The following is a 21,458-nucleotide window of genomic DNA, read 5'->3' on the forward strand; positions in this document are numbered from 1 at the left end:
ACAAATGGTACTGGGATAACTGGAAAGCTATATGCAGAAGAATGAAACTGAATCCTCATCTTCCACCTTATACAAAAATTAATTCAAGATGGACCAAAAACTTAAATCTAAGATCTGAAACCATAAAAATCCTAGAAGATAGGCAGTCACGCCTGCAGGTAGCAGCGGGGTGGTGATGCGGGCTCCTTGAGTTTCTGTTTCCAGGTGTCCCGGGCGAAGGGCTGAGCCGGGGAGTAGGGCTGAGCCGGGGCCTGGCACGCCGGGAGCAGGAGGGCTTCGGGCAAAGCCGCGTGCACTCGACTGGCAGGCGCTGAGGACTCGCCCCGTGCTCGCAGTTGAGGGTTTCCATGGTGATGGTCAACAAGCCTCAACTGCTTCAGCTACAACTGCCAAGTTCCCCGCATTCCACCCTCCTCTAGATGCTCCGAGGGACGACCCGGGTTCCTGATGTGAGAGCGGGAACGTAGAGACTCGGAGGCCGAGGTTGAGAACAAAAAGATGCACCTGGACTTTCCCCAGAGCCCTCTGCGTGGTTGAGCTTCGGTGGAATTTTGGGGCTCTTAGTTGCCAGCAGCGCTTGCCTGATAGCAACAGAAACCAGTCCCGCTTGCCTCCGTGCCACAAGAAAAGCCGCACCCAAGATCACCTGACACCCATCCTGTCAAGTGTCCATGATGCTGGCCCTGAGGGAGGTGAGGGCTTTGTGGTCAAGCTCCGTGGCCTTCCCTGGTCCTGCTCTGTTGAGGACGTGCAGAACTTCCTCTCTGCACGATTCACGATGGGGCCGCATCTACACTAGAGAGGGCAGGCAGAGTAGTGAGGCTTTTGTTGAACTTGGATCAGAAGATGATGTAAAACTGGCTTTGAAAAAAGGGAAAGCATGGGCCACTGGTACATGGAGGTGTTCAAGTCCCACAGAACCGAGGTGGATTGGGTGTTGAAGCACAGTGGTCCCAACAGGGCCGACAGCGCCAACGACGGCTTCTTGCGGCTTCGAGGACTCCCATTTGGATGCACAAAGGAAGAAATTGTTCAGTTCTTCTCAGGGTTGGAAATCGTGCCAAACGGGATCACATTGCCTGTGGACCACGAGGGCAAGATTACAGGGAAGCATTTGTGCAGTTTGCCTCCCAGGAGTTAGCTGATAAAGCTCTAGGGAAGCGCAAGGAGAGGATAGGGCACAAGTACATCTAGGTGTTTTAAGAGCAGCCAGGAGGAAGTTAGGTCATACTCAGATCCCCCTCTGAAGTTCGTGTCCGTGCAGCGGCCAGGGCCCTATGGCAGGCCCGGGACCGCCAGGAGTTATATTGGCATTGTGAAGCAGGCAGGCCTGGGGAGGATGCGGCCCGGTGCCTACAGCGCCGGCTATGGAGGCTATGAGGAGTACAGTGGCCTCAGCGATGGTTATGGCTTTACCACCGATCTGTTCGGGAGAGACCTCAACTACTACTGTCTCTCCGGAATGTATGACCACAGATACGGCGGTAGTGAGTTCACAGTGCAGAGCACCACAGGCCACTGTGTCCACATGAGGGGTCTGCTGTACAAAGCGACCGAGAACGACATTTACAACTTCTTCTCTCCTCTCAATCCTGTGAGAGTCCATATTGAGATAGGTCCAGATGGAAGAGTGACGGGCGAAGCAGATGTTGAATTTGCTACTCATGAAGAAGCTGTTGCAGCCATGTCCAAAGACAGGGCCAACAGGCAACACAGATACATAGAACTCTTCTTGAATTCGACAACAGGGGCCAGCAATAGGGCATACAGCAGCCAGGTGATGCAAGGCATGGGGGTGTCTGCCGCCCAAGCCACTTACAGTGGCCTGGAGAGCCAGTAAGTGAGCGGCTGTTATGGGGCCAGCTACAATGGGCAGAACAGCATGGGTGGATATGACTAATTTTGTTAGGAACATTTGAGTTATTTCAATAAAATTTTACACAGGCAGCCAACAAGCAGTTAAGAGCAGCTGTAATAGAGGAAGCTGTGGGACCCATTTTGCACCATGAGTTTGTGAAATCTGGATTGAAAAAATTACCTCTTCAGTCTTTCTCATGCCAAATTTTCTTCTAGCATGTGATAATAAGTAAACTAAAACTATTTTCAGCTTTTCTCAATTAACATTTTGGTAGTATACTTCAGAGTGATGTTATCTGAGTTTAAGTAGTTTAAGTATGTTAAATGTGGACCTGTTACACCACATCACTGAACACACTGGGGAGACGTGCTTTTTGGGAAAACTCAAAGGTGCTAGCTCCCTGATTCAAAGAAATATTTTTCATTTGTTCATTCTAGTTTATATTTTCGTTTAAAATCCTTTAGGTTAAGTTTAAGCTTTTTAAAAGTTAGTTTTGAGAATTGAGACAATACTAATACTGTAGGAATTGGTGAGGCCTTGACTTAAAACTTTCTTTGTACTGTGATTTCCTTTTGGGTGTATTTTGCTAAGTGAAACTTGTTAAATTTTTTGTTAACTAAATTTTTTTCTTAAAGACTTTTTCACAATGAAAAAAAATTCTAGAAGACAACATCAGAAAAATTCTTCTAGATATTGGCTTAGGCAAAGAATTCATGACTAAGAATTCAAAAGCAAATGCAACAACAACAACAACAACAAAATAAGTGGGATGTAATGAAATTAAAAACTTCTGCACAACAAAATAAATTATCAGCAGAATAAACAACCCACAGAGTGGGAGAAAATATTTGCAAACTATGCATCTGACAAAAGACTATTATCCAGAATACATAAGAAACTCAAAGAAATCAGCAAGAAAAAACAAATAACGTCATCAAAAAGTGCGCAAAGGACATGAACAGACAATTCTCAAAAGAAGATATACAAACAGCCAACAAACATATGAAAAAATGCTCAACATCACTAGTCATCAGGGAAATACAAATCAAAACTACAATGAGATACCATCTTACTCATGCAAGAATGGCTATAATTTAAAAGATCAAAAAATAATAGATGTTGACATGGATATGGTGAAAAGAGAACACTTTTACACTGCTGGTGGGAATGTAAACTAGTACAACCACTATGGAAAACAGTATGGAGATTCCTTAAAGAACTAAAAGTAGAACTACCATTTGATGGAGGAATATCACTGCTGAGTATCTATTCAGAGGAAAAGAAGTCATAGGAAAAAGACACATGCACACGAATGTTTATAGCAGCATAGTTTGCAATTGCAAAAATATGGAACCAACCTAAATATCCATCAACTAATGAGTGGATAAAGAAAATGTAGTGTATATACACCATGAAATACTAATCAGCCATAAAATGGAATAAAATGATGGCATTTGCAGCAACTTGGATGGAGTTAGAGGCCCTTATTCTGAGTGAACTAACTGATGAATGGAAAGCCAAATATCATATGTTCTCACTTTACGTGGGAGCTAAGCAATGAGGATACAGAGGTATAAGAATGATATAATGGACTTTGGGGACTTGGGGGAAAGGGTAAAAGGGGGTTAGATAAAACACTACATATCAGGCACAGTGTATACTGCTCAGGTGATGGGTGAGCCAAAGTCTCAGAAATCACCACTAAATAATTTATCCCTGTAACCAACAACTACCTATACCCCCCAAAATTTTGAAATAAAATAAAAATTTTAAAGGGTGTATTTGGATCCATCTTGTTCTTTCTCACACCCTTTCCATCTTCCACCATAGGACGATGAGGCAAGAAGGCCCTTGCTATTTGCTGGTACCTTGATATTGGACTTCCAAGCCTCCAGAACTGTGAGCCAATGAATCCTGTTTATTATAAATTACCCAGTCTTAGGTATTTTGTGATAGCAGTACAAAAAAAGAAATAAGACACCTACATTATCAATTTTTCCTTTCCCCATGATCATTTCCATAAGCTTACAAACTTTTTTTGTTCTTCCATCTTTACTTCAGTCTGAAAACATTTATTGATTTGCACCTACTGGTGCTAGAGACAGAAAAAGGAAAAAGAATCATTGCATACTACGCCTATAGGCTATAGGAAAGCTTCTCTAAGATAGATTCTCTAAGGATTAAAGACTTTAGCTATAATGAGTTTAATACTTTAATATTATCTGTGAATTTCCATAATTCTAGCCTTCTGTTGACCAGGTTACATCTATAATAGAGGTTATTTTGCCCAGAGTAGAACATTTTATAAGGTTTTACACACTTTTTATCACAAGAAATGACAAATTTGAGCTTAATCATATATTCTTACATATAGTACCTGGCTATTTTCCTCACAGAAAACAAATTAGAATGTTCTTCTTAAATTAAGGTTAGGGTAATAATAATTGCTAAAATTTACTGAATATCAATAAATTTACTGAATGCCAGATTCTGGGCTCAATGTTTTCATAATATTTTTTCACTGAATCCTGATAGCAATTCTGTGAGGCAGGTAGTGTTCTCTTAATTACAGGTAGAAAACTGAGCAACAGAGAATTTTTATTTTAAATAAAGTCCCTCCCCATGAGCCTTATATAATTTTTATTTTAATTAAAATAACATACAAATTCTGGTTTGAAGACTCAAATACAAAGCAGTATGCATGCAGATGGTCTGAACTAAATAAATCATGTGCACTTGAGAAGGCATGCCATCTTATGACAGTGACTGTGTCAATGGTTACAGTGGATTTACTGTGTGAGTGGTTTCTGCATGACAATGGAGACCTAGAACAATGACAGGGCAATTTTGCCAATAGACAACTGGCACCTCTACAGTGCATACGGGTAGAGGGCATGGGTGAGAAGGCAGGAAGGGACACTCACTTATTGTTAGATACAGTATACTTTTAAAATTATGTAGTTTAGATTTCTTACTCCCAATTTTATATTTTTAAACTTACAGAACTGTTGAAAGTATAGTACGATGAACAACCCACCATGTACTACTCACATAGATTCAAAAATTGTTACCATTTTGCCATAATTGCTTCTTTCTGTATATTTATAGTTTTTTCTTTGGCTGGTCTATTTTTTTTTTTTTTTTTTGAAATGGAGTCTCACTCTGTTGCCCAGGCTGGAGTGCAGCATGGCAATCTCAGCTCACTACAACCTCTACCTGCTGGGTTCAAGTGATTCTCTTGCTTCAGCCTCTTGCATAGTTGGAACTACAGGTGTACACCACCACATCTGGCTAATTTTTTGTATTTTTAGTAGAGATGGGGTTTCACCATATTGGCCAGGCTGGTCTCAAACTCCTGACCTCCGATGATCTGCCCACCTTGGCCTCCCAAAGCTCTGGGATTGCAGGTGTATCCATTTTTAAAGTTAGTTGCAGACATGTTAATACTTCTGTGTGTATATGTCAAAAACAAGGACATTCTACATAATAACAATCCAATTTTTACACTTAATTTAATTGAACACAAATCCATTATTATTGTGTAATATACAGTCTATTTTCAAATTCTCCTAATTGTCCCAGTAATATTTTATATATATGGTTCATTTTCTCCTATGAGTCAGGATCTAATCACAGATCTTCTCTTGCATTTAGTTATCAAGTCTCTTTAGTCTTCTCTAATCTGGAACACCTGCTTATTCATTTCTGTCTGTCATGACATTTATTTCATAGAAGAGTCTAGGCCAGTTGTTTTCTAGGCTGTCCTTCAATTTCAATTAACATGTTCTTTTTTCTCTCATGGTTACATTCTCATTAAACATTTTTGGCAGGAGTACTATATAGGTGATGTTGAGATTAGTTTTAACAGATCTTAGTTAATGTATTGATAATGTATTAATATAAAATTTTTCATTTCAGTAAATCACATGTACATTTCAAATATTTACTTTCTTTGCTTATAATGTGATTTTACACAAAACTGTTAAAAATGAGATAAAATATTATACCTAATAGTCATGAATAAGAAATGCTTTGATTAGATTACTCATTTTTATAGACAAATTTTAAAGTTAAGAATGATGTAACCTAAAATGTGTGAATGTAATTGGTTTAAAATATTTGTGTATTTACTGTTTACAGGGCTAATAAATGTATTATATTATTTTTGTCTAGATGATAATGAAATTCTAGTAATATGAACCCTTTTCAGCAAGTCTTAATAAGGTTTTGCTAGGAAGTGGAATAAAGCTAACAAGGTGTTTTGTGATAATTGCCAATACTGTTAGTTATTAAAACAGTAATTAGGGAAAATCTCCTGAAATAGGTCATTTGTTTACAATCTTTATTTATAATTTTTAAATGCATGCTTTAAAATAATAATGGCTGCTGTTTATTATGTGCCAGATCTTTCACATGTATTTCTTGTAATGAACACAACAACTTTAACACAACCTACTTTAGGAGGTAGGTATAGTTATTAACATTTATAAATAAGAAACAAAGGAGTTTTTAACCATTTATTAAAACCTTCTGGTTTTATAAGTCTACAAAAGTGCTATATTTTATTGCCATGATTGATGCTGTAGTATATTATGAACTCTAGGTGAGGATATGTGTGTGTGCATGTGTGTGTGTGTGTGTACATGCACACTTTATGAAAAAAGAATAAACTTAAATTTATATATTTGTAAAACTAGTTTGTGCTGGTTTCACCTGGCAGAGTCTTTTATGTTCTGGATAGAACTCTGAGGATAGTCTTTTTAAAATGTTTATTTATTTATTTTTATTGTACTTTAGGTTCTGAGGTATGTGTGTAGATCATGCAGGCTTGTTACATAGGTACATACATGGCAAGGTGGTTTGCTGGCTGCATCCCCCCGTCACCTATATCTGGCATTTCTCCCCATGTTATTCCTCCTGAGGATAGTCTTATTTTTCCTATTTATTATTTTAGTTTTTAAAATAAAAAGTATTAATTTGGTGTAATATAAACAATTATACCAACAGCCAAGATACCTAAGAAAGGAAACTGCTGTTTATATTTTCTTCCTTAATTAGTGTTATGTTTGTTTTGGCTAAATAGCTACGTATTTATCGTTTTTTTAATTATTAAAATAATTTATTTATCATTTTTTAAATGTTACATTTTTCCATGTAAAAAATGATGTATATGTAAGTCTAAAAAAGTGAAAACTTAATTTTAACTTCCCCTAAATTTTAAGTCCACTTCTGAAATGAACATTGTAATGATCAACTATATTTCTTTAGTTTGTTATATAAATATCTTCAGAATAACCTATGGTCAAATTAATAATATTAAAGTAGACATTTAGGGTAGGAAATCCAAACAGTAAACTCTCTTATCATTAGTGCTTAGTTTTCAAAAGACTCTCAGAAGAATGCCTTTATAATAGGAATAATTTTTAGTCCAAATCATTACCCAGTATCTGATTTTAATTTCTGCATGTTCCTAGGTCTAACTTTTTATGCCTGATGTGTTAGAGCAACCAGGCTTGTAGAATGAAAAAAAAATGGAGTATGTGAATCAGGTTTCCTTGAATATCTTCACTGAGACAGGATTTCTCCAAATGTCTGGCTAAGCAGCCTGACAGATGTAGGTCTGAAAGGAAAAGGACTTCTGAACATAGCCACATGCTTAAGAGATCACAGAGGAAACCAGAGTTGAACATGTAATGTTAAGTGCTATGATTTGACTCACTTATTTAATGTGATGATTTAAAAATGTGTTAAGAGGCAAGATCTCATGCCAAGTGTTCTTACCATAAAATGAAACAACATAAACCATGCAAAGGGGCACAATGAAACTTTGGGAGGTGATGGATATGTTTACTGTGTTAAGAGGCAGGCAAAACGTGGTGTTAAATTCAAAACAAAGCGTGGTGATCTGCTTTGTTTTCGACTTGATGCTATCTGATGAAAACACTTTTCTACAAGAAAGACTGATGAGCAGATGGTGCTAATAAGGCCAATTAAGTGCTAAGCTTCTGGAAATGTTTTTGTTGAGTGACACCTTAAGACTGGTTTCTGCTAACACGCATCTTAAGCCATGCGTTTATAAAGTGCAATAGCATTAATGTTTATGGTCACTAGATTTTCATTTTCAAGAATACAGACTCAGACAAGACAAATAAAAATCCTTTGCCCCAGTTCCAAAGACAATATATGAAGCTGAATGATGACATTAGAACTCTTTGACTATTTGGTGGGGCTCAGTGTAGGTCATTGGCGTCCAGTAACTAGTGCATGAAGAAAATTTCTCTAATCTGCAATGAAAAGAGAAATATACCAGAAAAACAAAGGAATAGATTTTTGCGGTGACTTTTCCCTCTTAACTTTTGCTTTTTTCCTGGTAGCTTGGAAGCTATTCCTTTATCAACATTTTTTATTATATTTACATCACAGGTAAACAAAATTGAATTAATCGTAATACATTGTTAACATTTGTTCATGAATAATCTATATTATTTACTTTCACTTTTATTTTATTTTGAAAATTTATATTCATTTACTCCCCAACCAAAGTTATGAATACCCACCCAAGCCAAGAATCAAAAAGTACCAATAATTTATATCTACCTATAGATTCTTCCTTTATTCCATCTCTGATATGGTTTGGCTGTTTCTGCACTCAAATCTCATCTTGAATTGTGCTACCATAGCTTCCATGTGTTGTGGGATGGGCCCGGTGGGAGATGATTGAATCACAGGGGCATTTTCTGTTCCATGATAGTGAATAAGTCTCAGAAGATCTGATGATTTTATAAGAGATTTCCCCTTTTGCTTGGCTCTTATTCTCTCTTGCCTGCTGCCACGTGAGATGTGGCTTTTGCCTTCTGCCATGATTGTGAGGTCTCACCAGCCATGTGGAATTGTGAGTCCATTAAACCTCTTTTTCTTTATAAATTATCCAGTCTTGGATATGTCTTTATCAGCAGCATGAAAATGAACTAATAACAATCTCCCTGCCTGCCTCTCCTCCACCAACCCCCCTAGGTAACCATTATCTTGAAGTCTATATTTATTATTCCTTATTTTTAAAAAACATACAAATATATTTTATAATTATATTTTAAAGCATTAAAAATAATTTTATCACAAACGTATGCATAATTAAATGTTACATATTTTAGTTTTTCATTTTCTTCAACTTTGTACAGCAAGAGAGCTTTATAGAAAGAAAACCATATAAAAGGAGCAACATATTTTATAAAGAGGACATTAAAAGGGGCTTACTTTTTTTCTTTCAACATTATGACTAATATTAATCCACATTGTACAGGGAGCTGAGGTTCATTCATTTTCATTGTTATAAGAATAAACCATAACTTGTTTACTCACGGACATCTTTCTAGTGTTTTGCTGTTACAGACATTGCTGCTGTGAACATTCTAACACATTTCCTGCAGCACAGATAGAATTTACATGAAATATACTTGGGAGTAGAAGTACTGCATTGTAACATAAGCATGTTTAACTTTACAAGATTATACGCAATTATTTTCTAGAGAAGTTCTACAGTTTCATAAAATAATGCCAGATTGTTTTTCAAGTAGTTGCATTGAGTTACATTCCTACCAGCATTGAATAAGAGATCTTGTGGACTCACATATTCTCTTATATACTTAACTTTGTATTTTTTAGAACTATTTAATAACCATCCACAATTCATCTTTTACGTTGACTTCATTGTAATTTTCTATTTCTGTTTCTCAACATAAACAAATGGCATTTAATTTTTTGGTCAATGGTTAATTAGCTTTACTAGAAAATGATACCAACTTCTTTGCTTATCATTTCTCCTTGCATCCCTTCCTTTCTTCTTGATTTTTCTTCTTTCTCAATGAGTCCTTTAATAGTTTTTTTAGTGAAGGTTTGTAGGTAGCAAATTATCTGTGTTGTATGTGTTCCGGTTATCTATTGCTGCATAAAAAACCACTCAGCACTCAGTGGCTTGAAACAACAATATTTTGCTCATAAACCTGTAGCAGTTTGGGCTTGGTGGGGAGGATTTATCTCTGCTCCATATAGTGTCAGCTAGGGTAGCTTAACTGAGTGATGAGGGAACTGAGTCCAGAATGGTTTACTCATGTGGCTGGTCAGTTGGTGCTGGCGATCAGCTGGGAGCTCAGATGGGGCTTAAGTCTTGGGGGCCTGGGTTCCACTTCATATTGATCTTTCTATGGCCAACTCACAGCATGATGTCTATATTTCAAGGGCAAACATCTCACTAGAGAATTAGGTGACAAATGATTGCCTTTTATGACCCGGTCTCAGATGTCACATACCACCACTTCTATTGCACTCTTCTAACCAAGAAGAGTCACAAAGTCCCATCCAGTTTTAAGGGGAGAGACCATAGATTCCACCTATTAATGGGTCTGCAAACAGTTGTAGCACAAGAAATTTTATTGCAGCTGTTAAAAAATGAATAAGGATTCATGCTATTTATTTATTTATTTTAATTCTGGGAAATTCTTAGTTACTTTCTCTAGTCTATATTTCTAGACCTTCTATTAATGTGTATAGGAAATTCTCAATCCATCCACTCACGTATCTTAATTTCTCTTATATTGTCATCCCTTTATTTGCCTGTGTTGTGTTCTGAGTTGATTCTCCCATATTTTTTTCATTTAAAAGAAAATATAGTAGCTATGTTTTTTTTTAAAAAAAAACTTCGGGGATTTCTAATTGATTCTTTTAAAATTATCCATCTATTTATGTTTAAATTCTTTCAATTTTTTGTTTCATATGTTATTGGTGCTATTCCTTCTATTATCACTTTGAAGATATCAAACATGCTTATTTTCAAGCATTGATTGTGCTATTATTTCAGTTTCTTTGCAAGTGAATTATTCAGTTTGTTGAGTTTATGTCGCTCTTTCATAGTAACAGTTTTCCTTACAGTTTTGACTTTTTTCATCATTACAGGTTTATCTTTGGGAACCTTATTTTCCCTCTTTTGCTGAGTTAATCTTTCTCTAACAGTTTTGGCATTGACACCACCTCTCACCTATTGTAGGTCTTCTAGTTTAGAGCATGGTTTTGTGTTGGTAAACCAGGGCTCTCTTTCCTCAGGAATAACAAAAATCTACCTCTGAGCAGGCCTTGGCCTGGTCCCTAAATTTTTGGCTCCAGCTGTTACAACTTCTGGCTATAGTTCTGAGATCTTACGTTTCAATAAGTGCGTCTGGCTAACATCCTTAGAAATAAGTAGGGCACTTTTAATTCTCATCCACTGATACCATTTGAATTCCCTGCAGTCACTGCTTGTTTCCAGTATTAGAACCAAGTAGTCCCAAAGCTTCGGAACCTGCTTATTTCCATACCATTTTGAAGATTTTACATAATGTTTCCTTTCTTTAACCCTTGCTTGAACTAGAGATAGGGTACTAGTCCCACTTGAAGACCTCTCATCAGCTTCTGTAGTGAGTTTTTTGTGAAATGAAATGATATGCATTTAAGTTTAAAGGATTGCCATTTATTCTGGGATATACATCCTTTATATTACTTTTGAGTTAAAACATCTTTCAAAGAAAATGGTAGTCATATTTCTTAACATTTTTTCTTGCTAATTAAGAAGTTGAAAATATTATGATGGGCCCAAAAGTAGTTCTGAAATTTCACCAGTCTGTGATATCCAAAATTTGGAAAACAATGATTGAGCATTCGCAGTTAATTTGAAGCAAGGGTATATTACATGACTGTCATTCATTTTTGAAAGCACTTTAATACCATAAATTGTACATAGTCCTGTTGTAGATGTTGAGAACATTGTAGATGCTGCGATACAATAAAACAGACATGTTCCTTCTCCTTCTGGAATTGAAAGTCTATTTGCATGCTTTCCATTTGCTGCATACCCCTGAGTATATCCACATGCTCTGGTACTCAAGATCAAGTACCATGTCTAATTCACACCCTAAATGTCATATTGAATAATGTGCTGTGACTGTATTTACTTCATCATACTTTTTCTTCCTTATCATCATAAAACAACAAAGCACCATAAAACAGAGTTAAAATGAAGACTAAGAATTAGTCCCTGCCCTCAGGGAACTCATAATGTAATGAGCTCTTCTCCAGCTCAGACCCCACTCAGTAATAGGAAAGCATGGCAGGTATTTGGATTCATCTTCCTTTGGTGTTTGGCAAGTTTCTGTTATTCTAAGAGTATAATGCTTATTCTAAGCCTTTTATCAAAATACTTCTTCCCATCACAGTATTTACTAGAGATAATTTTAGTGCCTCTATGATGTTTTAGCATGCATTATAGATTGGCACTATTACAAACCTGCTCTAATGAAAGGACAATACGATTTTAATAAGTAGAAGAACACTGGGACCATTTCAGGAAGGGGGAATCACATAAGTAAAGGTATAGATAAAAAATATCTTAAGAGTATACTAGCATTTATAATAATCATTAATTTTTTCATCTAAAATGTTTTATGGGCAAATATTAAGAACATTAGGTTCAGTCAGAAAGCTGGTTATTAATATTAGTCATATTACTACAACTTTATCATATTGGGCTATACTTCCAAAGTGTTCCTTAGATGTGTTACTTTGCTAGGGCTGTTGTAACAGAGTACTACAAACTGGTGGCTTAAACAACAGAAATTTATTGTCTCACAGTTCCAGAGGTTAGAAGTCTGAAATCAGGATGCTAGCAGGGGTTAGGGTTAGATTCCTTCTGAGGGCTGTGAAGGAAGGATCTCTACCAGGCCTTTCCCTTGGCTTGTAGATGACCCACTTTATGTACAGTCATGTGCCACATAACAACATTTTGCTAAGGGATTGAGCAACCACATATATGACAGTGGCTCCATAACATTACCTACCATATTTTTACTGTGCCTTTTCTATGTTTAGATATACAAATGCATAGCATTACCTATAATATTTGGTACAGTAATATGCTGTGCAGGTTTGTAGCCTAGGAGCAATAGGCTATATCATACAGACTAGATATGTAGTAGGCTATACTATCAGGTTTGTGCAAATACACTCTATTATGTTTGTATAGTGATGAAATTGTCTAATGATGCATGTTTTAGGATGTGTCCCTGTTAAGTGACACATGACTGTATACGTGGCATTCTTCCCATATGTATGTGTGCATTTCCAAATTTCCTTTTTTAAAAAAGACACCAGTCACATTGCATTAGTGCCCACCCTAATGACTTCGTCACCTCTGTAAAGATCTATCTCCAAGTAAGATCATTCTGAGGTACAAGGACTTCAACACACAAATTCTGGGGAGACACAATTCAGCCCATAACAACAAAGACCTTACTTTTTGGCTTAGTAGTATCAAAGTTAACAGTGAGCCACTCGGAAATGTTCAAAGAGTACTCGACTCAAATCCTTTCTCAGAAAGGAAAGCTAGGGAATGGGAGAAAAGGAGTAATTGGAAAAAAGAAGTTAAATGGTGAACATCTACATTTTTTGCCTGCCAAGAATGTTTTTCACCTTTTTTGGGAACCGTGATTGTGATAACCTTGATTGTGCTCCATGTGGTTTAAGTAGAGTCTGAAACAGAATATTCCAGGCTCCTATGCTGAGTTATTAGATTAAAGATGACTACATGACCTTAGATGGGCCAATCTTAACATGTGGAAATGTTATATGGGACTTTTGTTGGAGCTCTGAGAGAGTTGTATGTGCTGAGTCTTGGAGTTGCTGGTGGTTAACTATGCCACCTCTGAAATCTTTCCAGGCCAGCAACACAGATATATAAAACTCTTCTTGAATTCGACAACAGGGGCCAGCCTAAATCAACATGGGGTCAAGTACAACTAAAAGATGGAGATAGGCAGAATTATAACAACAACATTTTGAATTCTTACATTCATGCCTACGATTCACCCTTTGAACTTCCAACTTACATGAGCTAATAAATTTCTTTTTGGGGTTAGGTCAGGCTCCTATTATTTGTAACAAATGATCATTCCAATTTTAAAGAAAGATAATAGGAATAGGCAGTTACAGAAGTGAGATAATTTGTTACATGATTCAAGTGAGTGCACAAATAAAAAGAGAGTTCTAAGTCTTCCTAAGATGAACTAATGTATTGTCTCTCTTCATTTTCTCTTTCATTGATTGCTTAAGAACTTTGCTTTTCAAATCTTTTTAATTAGAGAGGTTTGTATTTTGTTACTCTCTAATTGTGCTTTCATGTACAGTTGGCCCTCTGTATCCCTGGGTTCTGGATCCGTGAATTCAATCAACCAGGAATTGAAATTAAAGTACACATGAGGATGTGCATAGGTTCTATGGAAATACTATGGCATTTTATATAAGAGACTTGAATGTCCGTAAATTTTGGTATCTACAATGGGTTCTGAAAGCAATCCCCATGGATAATAAGGGATAGCTGTACTTATCCCTTCTTTCTTTCCCAAAGTAACCAAATAGAAAGAAAAACATTAATATTTTCTGTAAATGACTGGGTGTAAGCATCATTAATGAGCATTAACACATGTGTAGTTATTAAATATTTTATTATTAAAATATATTTCTAATAAAGTTATTATTTTATTATTGGTAGTCCCTGTACATATATGCTCAGACATTTCTTATTTACTGATGAAAGTGTACTAATGTATGGGTATTTATCAACTTATGTACAGGATATATTCTAAAAATTTGTATAAAATATTACTTGAGAATTAATGATACACAAGATGGTTACATACCCAAAGCAGCAAACAAAAATCTTTTTGACATATAAGACAGCTGAACATCTATGGAGAAAGGCAGTATGATGTGTCTGGATAAGAACTTGGCTCCTGGACCCAGACGGTCTGGGTTTAAATCCCAGCTCTGCCACTTACAAGTTTGTCCTTGTGCAAGTTACTTGACTTCTTTGTACATGAATAACACAACGATATCTGGAAAATCTCCAACATTTGCAAATGAAACAAACTTCTAAATAGTCTACAGCTTAATGTTAGCGTTGATGGAGGCTTTGGCCATTTGAAGTATCAGATAAAGGAAGTAGCATTTATATGTGTGGGACATTTTAAAGTCATGCTTTAAATGTTTGTATCTAAATCTTTGTACATATAATACATTTAAACAAAAAATTTTTATATTTTTATATTTTAAAATTTCATGTTTTTGATGCTATTGTAGATGGCATTTTTATTTAAATTTCCAATAAACTTAATAAAAGTATATTTTGAAATTATATTTCTTTATATTTACTTTCAGGTCAAAACTGTTATCTAAGGATGGTTTTCCCAGAAGAAAGCACCTTAGAAGAAATTACCTCTGTAATTTCTCAAGGCATGTAAAATTTAACCACAAAAATCTATGTCATTCATAAATTAGGTAAGTTTAGAGATAATCTAATTCAGATTTTACAGATGAGGCAAACAAGATCCATAGCCAAGTAGCACCAAAGCTGAAACCAGGACCCAAATACCCAGATTCCTATACCCACTCCAACTACACAGACTTTATATAAATAATTTGGCTTTAAAGATTCTTTTAAAGAGGTCTGTTCATCAAGAGGACATAACAGTCCTAATTGCACATGCATATAAAGGAGCTTGAAAATACATGAAGCAAAAAGAAACAGAACAGAAAAGAGAAATAGATGAATTCATAATTATAGTCAGTGATTTCCACACTCTTTCAATAATTGACAGAACACATAGATTTAAAACTAGTAAGGATAGGCCAGGCACAGTGGCTCACACCTGTCATCCCAGCACTTTGGGAGGCTGAGGCGAGTGGATCATGAGGTTAGGAGATCAAGACCATCCTGGCCAACATGGTGAAACTCCATCTCTACTAAAAACACCAAAAAAAAAAACAAAAACAAAAACAAAACAAAACAAAATAAAATTCTCTATAGTAAGGATATAGAAGACTTGACCCATCCTGACCAAACTGACATCTATAATATAGAAAACAGAAAACAATAGGGAAAAAAATCAATAAAACCAAAAATTAGGTCTATGAGAAGATCAATAAAGCCATAAATCTTTAGGCTCATATGATAAAAAAGAATAAACTGAATTATTAGGAATGAAAGATGAGATATTACTACAGACATTAATAGAATAATAATGGAATATTATGAAGAACTCTATAAAAATAAATTTGATAAGATAAAGTAGACACATTTCTTAAAATATATAAATACAAAATGTCACTCAAGAAGAAATAGATCACCTGAATAATCATATATCGATGATTAAATTTGTAGTTAAAGGCCTTTCTACAGAGAAGATTCCAGGTACAGATGACTTCATTAGTTAATTTTATCAAGCATTTAAAAAAGAAATACCAATTCTACTTTCTCTTCCAGAAAACAGAAGAAAAAAAAAATTAAAATTCATTTTATAATGCCAGTATTCCACTGATATTACAGCTAAAAAAATATTGCAAGAAGAAAAAACTGTAGACCAGTATCCCTCAGGAACATAGCATAAAAATTCTTAACAAAATGTTAGCAAATTATAAATAAAAAGATTTATATATTATAACCAAGTGAAATTTATCCCAGGAATAAAATGTTGGGTTGGCATTTGAAAAAAATCAACCAATGTAACTTACCATAGTAACAAATCAAAAAGAAAATTATATTATTATCTCAATAGGGGCAAAAAAACATTTGATAAAATTCAACATCCATTTATGGCAAAACAAAACAAAACAAAACTCTCATAAAACTAAGAATAGAAGAAAACTTTCTCACGTTGATAAAGGGCAGCTACAAAAAAACCGTACAGCTAACATCGTAGTTTGTGGAAAAAGTGAATGCATTTATTCTAATACTGGGAACAAAGCTAGGATGTCCGTACTCATTATTTGCATTTAACATTGTTGTGGATGATTATGTCAATGCAATAAGAAAAAATAAAAGGAAATAAAAGGCATATAGTTTGAAGAGGAAAACTCAAAACTCTTTGTTATCAGATAACATGATTTTCTATGAAGAAAATCCTAAGGAATCTCAAGAAAGCAACTAGAACTAATAAATGAATTTGGCAGGGATGGGAATACAAAGCCAATATTCACAGATCACCTATATTTCCTTATACTTTAACAAACTATTAGAAATTCAAATAAAAAGGCCATTTATAATAGCATCAAAAACTATGAAAATATAAAATATAAAAATTTAATTTTTCTATTTAATATTAAAAAGATGTGCAAATCCTGTAGACTGAAAACTACAGAATATTGCTGAGAAGCCAAGTGCAGTGCTTCATACCTATAATCCTAGCACTTTGCGGGGCTGAGGTGGGAGGATATTTGAGCCCAGGAGCTCAAGACCAGCCTGGGCCACTCAAGACCCATCGCTACAAAAAATAAAAAAATAGCCAGGTGTGGTGGCATATGCCTGTACTCCTAGCTGCTCTGGGGGCTGAGGTGGGAAGACCGCTTGAGCCCAGAAGTCAAGGTTACAGTGAGCCATGGTCACAATAGATTCAATGCAATCCCAATCAAAATATCAACAGACTTTTTTTTGGTAGAAATTGGCAGACTGATTCTGCAATTTACATGGAAATATGAAGGCTCTAATATAGCCAAAACAACTTTGAAAAAGAAGAAAATTGGCAACCTTACGAAACTGGATGTCAAGAATGATTACAAAGAGAGAGTTATCAAGTCAGTATGCTAATGATATAAAGGTAGACGTATAGATCAATGGAATGAAATAGAGAATTTGGAGATTGACTCAGATATACATGATAAATTGATTTTGACAATGTCGCTAAGGCAATGTAATGGTTAAAGGACAAACTTTTCATTAATAATGATAGAACAAATGGACAGCAGTATAAAGCAAAAAAAAACTTCTCTCTTACCTCACACATACAAAAATTTACTTTAAATGGATTATAGTCTTAGATCTAAGAGCAAAAACTATAAAACTTCTAGAAAAAACATTATATGAAATCTTAGAAACATTAGATCTGGCAAATTTTTTTAATAGGTCACAAAATAACAAATGTAAAAGAAAAAATCTAACAGATTGGACTTTATTAAAATTAGTAAGTTTCCCTATTTAAAAGACACTGTAATAAAAATGAAAATGCAAGCCATAAACTGGAAGAAAACATTTGCAAAACATATATCTGACAAAGAACTTTTATTTAGTATACATACACTCTTACATCTTAATAAGAATAAAAATCCAATAAAAAAATGAGCAAAGGATTTGAAGAGATTTCACCAAAGAAAATATATTGATGACAAAGAAGCACCAGGAAAGATGCCCAATATCATTGATAACTAGGAAATGAAAAGTAACATGACAATGAAATACACCTGCTAGAATACACCCGCTTTAATTTAAAAGACTGACTATCTTAGTCTGTTTTCTGTTGCTATAACTGAATACCAGAGACTGGGTAATTTATATAGTAAATGAATTTATTTCTTTTACTTCTGGAGGCTAAGAAGTCCAAGGTTAAGGAGGCATGTCTGGTGAGGTTCTTCTTGCTGGTAGGGACTCTGGGGAGTCCCAGGGTGAGATGGCACAGGGCACTGCATGGCAAGGGGGCTGAGCGTCTTAGCTTAGATCTCTCTTCTCCTCTCATAAAGACACTGATGTCCTACTCTCATGATCTCATCTAATCCTAATTACCTCCCAAAAGTCCCACCTCTCAAACTGCATAATCAGATTTTCTACCCTCTTAATACTTGTACAATGAATATTAAGTTTCAACATGAGCTTCAGAGGGGATGAACATTCAAACCATAGAACTGATCATACCGACTGTTAGCAAGGAGGTGGAGCAATACTAACTCTGATGTACTGATGGTGGGAATGTAAAATGTATAATCACTTTGGAAACTTGCTAGTTTCTTGGTGTATCCATATGTCAAAACATATCAAATTATACACTTCAATAGGTTCTGTTTGTTATATGTCAATTATACCTCATTAAAGCTGTAAAATGTGTTTTTGAAAGATTATTTTGCTGGTATTTATATTCTTTAACTCCTGAAAAGCCTGAAAAACAAAGTGCTACGTTCGCTCTATCCTCCTTCGTCTTATACTAAAACAATAATCACAACAACAACCCCAAATTTGAATAAAGCAGATAAGAAGACAAAAACCCAATTTATTCTGTTTCAAAAATCTATTTCATAAATCATATCTGCTTATGCCAATATTATTTTAGATGCAACAAATTCTGTTATTAGGCATTGTTATTTTGTACTTAACCATGCTACCAAATCACATAAATCTTGTACTATTAAAATCTTCAGCTTTTTATGACCTATTAGAATATTTAGACAGGTACTTTTAGACTGTAATCTAATACAGGGAACACTATTTGCTGACACGTTAGCTACTAGTGGTCAGTTAATCAAAAAAGTGGTTAAAGGGGAAAACAATACAAAAATTATAACATGTTTTAAAATTAAACCTTTGTATTTTAGGCATTCGTTCACCAAATGTTCGGTGGAATCTATTTCTTTTCTTTAAGTTTTAGTCCCTGATCAGAATTTTACACTTTGTTTTAATAAGGCACAATCTGATTTGCATTATCTTCCATTGCACGTTTTTCATTTTATTTACATGGAGACATTGCAGAGCAGTCTCAGTGCAGAATCTTTCTGGAGTTTTGCAATTAAATTTTTTAAAATATATAATTGCTTATAATTACTTATATGTAATTCGCAAATTTTTTTTTTTGTGGGGGATGGAGTTTCGCTCTTGTTGCCCAGGCTGGCGCGATCTCAGCTCACCGCAACCTCTGCCTCCCAGGTTTAAGTGATTCTCCTGCCTCAGCCTTCCGAGCGCCAGGGATTACAGGCATGCGCCACCACGCCTGGCTAATTTTGTATTTTTAGTAGAGATGGGATTTCTCCATGTTGGTCAGGCTGGTCTCGAACTCCCAACCTCAGGTGATCCACCTGCCTTGACCTCTCAAATTGCTGGGATTACAGGACTGAGCCAATGCGCCCGGCCACAATTTTGTGAATATTTTTAAGCAACTCACTTTTTAAGAATTTTGAAGCATTTGACTTAGTTTCCATAGAATTAAAGCTTAACGTTTTTGCATTCATATTTCTCATTTTATGTAACATTTTATTAAATTCTGCAGTTGTAACAACTACTGTGACTGGCATCAACAGACTTGGGGATAAACAATTGACTCTGGGTTAGCTGAAAACTCAAGTATAGGAGAATTTCCCAGGTCTATCCTTGAGCATTCAGAGTCTTGTGAGCATTATGTTTTTCCTTTAAAGTATTGTTTACAGAGCTCATTTTGAAACACATTAGCAGGAGAATCTCTTGAACCAGGAAGGCAGAGGTTGCAGTGAGCTGAGACAGCGCCAATGCACTCCAGCCTGGGTGACAGGGTGAGACTCTGTCTCAAAAAAAAAAGGAAGGAAAATGGAAAACTTCAGTAAATTGTCTTTATATTTTATCTAATTTTCTACCTATCTGTAGCCTGAATACCAAGTAGATAAAGCATTAGTACAGTGGAATTTCTATGCTCTAGATGCATTACTTTTAAAAAATACTTTGTAAATTTTTTATTGTAGTAGAATATATATAGCAAAAGCCATCATTGTAACCATTTTTAAGTGTAAAATACTTTTACAATGTTGTGCAAGCATCACGACCCATTTCCAGAATTTTTTCATATCCCAAACAGAAACTCTGTACTCATTAAAACAATAACTTCCTATTCCCTCCTGTCTCCAGCGCCTGGTAACCTCTATTATGCTGTCTTTATAAATTTGCTTATTTTAAGTACTTCATATGAGTTGGAGAGTTACCTGAACCTGTAAAAGGTAACTTAACCATCTGATAAACCAGATGCTTTGGGGTAAAGAGGTATGTGATAAACCACTATGTCTTGTGGTCCTGTCCCCACTGACATTCTACTTTTGCCTTGAGACCGTCATTAGAGGTACTATTGTGTCAGTTGCCGGGCTGATGGATAGATATTCTGTAAGCCTCTGAAACTGTCCCCCAACCCCTTGGCCAAGAGAGTGAATCACAAATAATGCCACAGCTCAGAGGAAATGTTAGCCCCATCAAATATTTAAAGAATTCAGTGGTGGAGATCCCCATCATGTCTGTGCTCAATATACCTGTTTAGTCACTGAGAAAACCTTTTAGATCAAAAGCATTTCAGGCCATCACTACAATCATAATGAACATTACCCTGTTGAGTATCTTAACTACGGCAAAACACAGTACTTCACTTTTGACGTGCTCCTCATCTCAATCTCCCACAATTGAGAGCTCAGGAATTGCAGAGGAGTCTTACTGCAGCTTGTGAGTGGTCCAGCCCCAAAATCTCATCCCAAGGGCCTGTTTTCTAGGGCCACTACTGATCTAGTGCTTCTGAAAATATCTGACAGAATTTAAAATGTAAACACTTTGTGATCCACAAATTTCATTTACAGGAATTTATATGGCAGAAATTTGTGCATATAGCTGCAAATATCTATGTGAATTAGATAGGCTCTGGGACCAATTGCCTAGGTTTAAGGCCAGGCTCTGCCACCATAAATAAGATACCTGTAAATTATGTCGCCTGTCACATAAGGTTGCCAACATTATTAGACTTAAAATATGCCACATGAT

The 21,458-nt window shown here is 35.7% G+C and overlaps 1 pseudogene across 1 annotated transcript; it reads left to right on the forward strand.

Annotated features, from left to right (window-relative positions):
- The first annotated feature begins 448 nt into the window (after nt 1-448).
- LOC108317623 lies at nt 449-2,502 on the forward strand (annotated as a pseudogene). The gene has a single exon (XR_001830828.2). The product of XR_001830828.2 is annotated as a heterogeneous nuclear ribonucleoprotein F-like (transcript).
- The last annotated feature ends 18,956 nt before the right edge of the window (nt 2,503-21,458 follow it).

The sequence above is a fragment of the Cebus imitator genome, unplaced genomic scaffold, assembly GCF_001604975.1.
Source record: "Cebus imitator isolate Cc_AM_T3 unplaced genomic scaffold, Cebus_imitator-1.0 Scaffold205, whole genome shotgun sequence".
NCBI classification, from domain to species: Eukaryota; Metazoa; Chordata; class Mammalia; order Primates; family Cebidae; genus Cebus; species Cebus imitator.